The following is a 4,965-nucleotide window of genomic DNA, read 5'->3' on the forward strand; positions in this document are numbered from 1 at the left end:
TTGTAGGTCAAACCACACAGCCTAATACAAAACCTGCTGACAGAAGTGCACAGAACTATAGAAGCAACCCCAAAGACCCTACCTAGTACAACACTCTCCAGATGAGAGGGAACCAGCATAAGAATTCTGCCACCATTAAAAATCTGAAAGGATTGACATCATCTAAGGCTGACTCTAGCTTTCCAGCAATGGTTCTTAACCAAAATGGAGGCAGGAGGATGACAGATGAGGAATTCAAAGTATAGATCACAGGGAAACTCAATGAGATCCAAAATAGGTTGAAAATCACTACAAAGAAACCTGTAAAGCAATCCAGGAAATAAAAGAAGATGCAAACGTCTTAAAAAGAAATCAATCAGAGCAATGAAAACTATAAAACTCACTTAGGGAATTTCAAAATAAAATTGAATGCTTTCTCAATAGACAAGACCAAATGGAAGAAAGAATTTCAGAGTTTGAAGATTGTTCTTTCAAACTAACTGAGTCAGACAAAATAAAATAAAAAAAAAAAGAAATTTAAAATTCTTTAAATTCTTGAAACAAAGTCTCCAAGACATATGGGATTATGTAAAATGACAAAACCTATGAATGATTGGCATTAATGAGAGAGAAAAAGAAAAAGTAAAAAACCTGGAAAACATATTTAAGGGAATAATTTGAGAAATTTTCCTTTATCTTGCTAGAGAAGTAGACACACAGACATAATAAATCCAGAGAAGACCTGCCAGATCCTAAATAAAATGAACATCACCAAGGTATATAGTGACCAGAATGTCCAAGGTCAATGCTTAAGAAAAAAATCTAAAAAGGCAGCTAGAAAAAAAGGATAGATCACATACAAAGGGAACCCCAGCAGGCTAACAGTAAACTTCTCAGAGGAAACATTATAAACTTATGGGGGCCTTCCCAGCAGAAATCTTACAGGGGACTTATGTTCAGCATTTTTTAAGAAAAGAAACTCCAATCAAGAATTTCATACCCCACCAAACCAAGCTTCATAAGTTAACAAGAACTAAAAATCTTTTTCAGATAAGCAATAGGTAAGGGAATTCATTACCACTCAACTAGCCTTACAAGATGTCCACAATGGATTTCTAAACATGGAAAGAATAGTAACCACTACTACAAAAACACACTTAAATACGTAGTCCACAGACCCTATATAGCAACCGCACAATAGAAACTACAAAGCAACCAGCTAACAACTTTACGATAGAATCAAAGTCTCACATATTAATATTAACCTTGAATGTGAATGGTCTTAACACCCTACTTCAAAGGCACAGAGTGGCAAGTTGGATAAAAAGCAAGACTCACTCATCTGTTGTCTTCAAGAGAACCATCTCACATGTAACGACACTGATAGACTCAAGGTAAAGGGTAGGAGAAAGATCTATCACCCAAACAGAAGACAAAAAACAGCAGGGGTTACTATTATTCTATCAGATAAAATCGACTTTAAAGCAACAGCAGTCAAAAAAGGGTAAAGAAGGGCTCTATGCAGTAATAAAGGGTTAGATCCAACCATACGGCTTAACTATCCTGAATATATATGCACCTAAAATTGGAGCACCTAGATTCATAAAACAAGTACTGCTAGACCTACAAAAAGATGTAGACAGCCACACCATGAGAGTGGGTGACTTCAGCATCCCACTGACAGAGTTAGATCATCGAGACAGAAAACTAACAAAGAAATCCTGGAGTTAAATTCAACACTTGACCAATTGGACGTAATAGACATCTACAGAACACTCCACCCAGCAACCACAGAATATACATTATTCTCATTTGCATAGGGAAGATATGCTAAGATTGACCACATGCTTGGACATAAGGCAAGTCTCAGTAAAGTTAAAAAATTCAAAATCATACAAACTATGCTTTTGGGCCACAGTGGAATAAAAATACAAATCAATACCAATAAGTTCTCTCAAAACCACAAAATTACATAGAAATGAAAGAATTTTCTTCTGAGTAATTTTATTGCTTTTGGGTAAACAATAAAATTAAGGCAAAAATTTAGAAAATTATTTAAAATAAATAAAAACAAACACAATATTTTAAAATCTCTAGAATATAGCTAAAACTGTGTTAGGAAAGCTTACATCACTAAATACCTACATCAAGAAATTAGAAAGATCTCAAATTAACAATCTAACATCACACCTAGAGAACTAGAAAAACAAGAACTAGTCCCAAAGCTAGAAGACAATAAATAACCCAAGTTCGTTAGAGGACTGAATGAAATTGAGACTCAAAAATACATACAAAGTAATAACCAAAAGCTTATTCTTGTCAACAAGATCAATAGAACACCAGCTAAATTAACAACAAAAAGAGAAGATCTAAATAAGTGTAATCAGAAATGGCAAAAGTGAAATAACAACCAATTCCATGGAAATATAAAACATTCTCAGAAACTATTATGAACACCACTATGCACACAAACTAGAAACTCTCGAGGAAATGAATAAATTCCTTAAAGGTCACAACACCCCAAGATTGAGCCAGGAAGAAATCAAAACCATGGAGAGACCAATATAGAGTTCTGAAATTGAAAAACAAACCTACAAAATAAAAAGGGCCCTGAAACAGGTGTATTCACAGCCAAATTCTACCAGATGTACAAAGAAAAGCTGGTACCAATCCTACTGAAATATTTTTTTAAAATGGGGAAGAGGACTCCTCCCTAATTCGTTCTACGAAGCCAGTATCACTCTGATACCAAAATCTAGTAAAGACACAACAACAAAAGAGAAAATTACAGACAAATATCCCTGATGAACATAGATGCAAAATTTCTCAATAAAATACTAGCAGACGGACTCCAGCAGCACATCAAAAAGCTAATTCACCACTATCATGCAGACTTCACTACCAGTTTGCAAGGTTGGTTCAACATATGCAAATCAATAAACATGACTCGCCACATAAACAATTAAAAACAAAACCTTTTAATTATCTCAATAAATGCAGAAAAATGTTTTGATAAAATCTAACATACCTTCATAAAAAAAATCCTCAACATACTAGGCATGGAAGAAACATACCTCGAGACAATAAGAGCCAACTATGAAAAACCCACAGCCAACATGGATGGGCAAAAGCTGGAAGTGTTACACTTAAGAACTGGAACAGGCCAAGGATGCCAACTCTCACCATTCCTATTGAACATAGTACTTCCTGGAAGTCCTAGTCACAGGAATCAGGCAAGAGAAAGAAATAAAAAGCAACCAAATAGGAAAAGAGGAAGTCAAATTATCTCCTTGCTGACGATATGATTCTATACGTAGAAAACCTTAAAGACTCTGTCAAAAGGCTTGTAGAGCTGATAAAAACTTCGATAAAGTTCAGGATACAAAATCAATGTACAAATCAGTGGTATTTCTATATACCAATAACACTGAAGCTGAATGCCAAATCAATAATACAATCCTGTTTACAATAGCCACAAAAAGAATAAAGTACATTGGAATCCGTGTAACCAAAGAAGTGAATGATTTCTTTGAGGAAAACTACAAAATACTGAAGAAAGAAATCATAGAGGATACAAATAAATGGGGAAAAAAACCCACGCTCATGGATTGGAAGAATTTATATTGTTAAAATGACCATACTGTTCAAAGCAATCTACAGGTTCAATGCTATTCCTATCAAACTACCAATATTGTTTTTCACAGAATTGGAAAAAAAAATTCTAAAATTCATTTGAAATCAAGAAAGAGTCCAAATAGCAAAAGCAATACTAAGCAAAAAGAAAAGTGCTGGAGGCATCATATTACCCAACTTCAAACTATATTACAAGGCTACATTAACCAAAACAACATGGTAGTGGTACAAAAACAGACACATAGGCCAGATGGGAATCTCTTAGCAGTTACTTTACTAATATTAATTTGCTTATATTTTGAAAAAGATATGTACCATGTCACTAAGCTGTTATGAGTTACATAATTGGTGTGTGAAGTTAGTTGGTGCAGAGGACAGACTGTGCTTCTATGGAATACAACCGCAGACTGAACTCTGATCCTAATCTCTGTCATGGCCCTATCAATCATGAGCCTTCTCTAGAGACTCATTCTGGCCAGACATTTAAACGACATTTTTCCAGTGGAAGTATTCAAACTACAGTAAAATAGGAGAATGAGGTGAAATAGTGGAACCAACTGCTTATAAATTTACAGTACACATAAAAATCATTTGTTCAAATCAGCATGTCACCCCTTACTAAATGTGACTAAAGGTTTCCAGAAGCCAGGGAAAGTTCTTTAGTCTTTCTGTGGCTTTGTTTCATCATATTTAAAAAGCCCCACACATGAAGAATTATGCAGCCCAAAATGCCAATTGTTCTTCTGTTGAGAAACCCCAAAGTTGGTGCACTGAGACTTAAGAAAACTACTCCAAGGCAAAGAGATAAATTTGTTCATATAAGTTTTATCCTCCAAGTTTAGGGATATTATAGCCAATATGGAAGTAAGAATAAGTTGTTGGTTAAAGAGAAGTTGTTGATCATTCATTCAACATTAGATGTAAAGAAATGAAAAATGAGGAGTGGGAAAGGCTACCCATTCACTCTGACTACTGAAATCAGGTTCCCACCTGTATCTCTTTACAGAACTTTCCTGGTCAGGGGCAATAATAAATTCCTTGCACATAGCAACAGTTTCATGGGTGGACCTAATTTTTAATAACACTTTGAATATTTGAACTTGATTATAGACTGAAGTAAGACAGAATAGTGGTTGGAAATACAGAGAATGGCATTAGATGAACTTATCTAATGGTTTGTGTTTCTTCTGTGGGACACAAGGTGAGACTGTCTGCCAAGCATGAAGGGAGTATGGGTAAAGTAATGAAGGAAAGGTGAATGTTTAAGACAGTTCCTGAAGGAAATGGGAGATAGCAGTAACCACAACAAATAAAATAAGAGAAAAGTAAGAGTGCAATTTTTTTTTTTTTTTT

This window comes from Rhinopithecus bieti, unplaced genomic scaffold, assembly GCF_001698545.2.
Source record: "Rhinopithecus bieti isolate Rb0 unplaced genomic scaffold, ASM169854v2 scaffold_5150, whole genome shotgun sequence".
Classification (NCBI taxonomy): domain Eukaryota; kingdom Metazoa; phylum Chordata; class Mammalia; order Primates; family Cercopithecidae; genus Rhinopithecus; species Rhinopithecus bieti.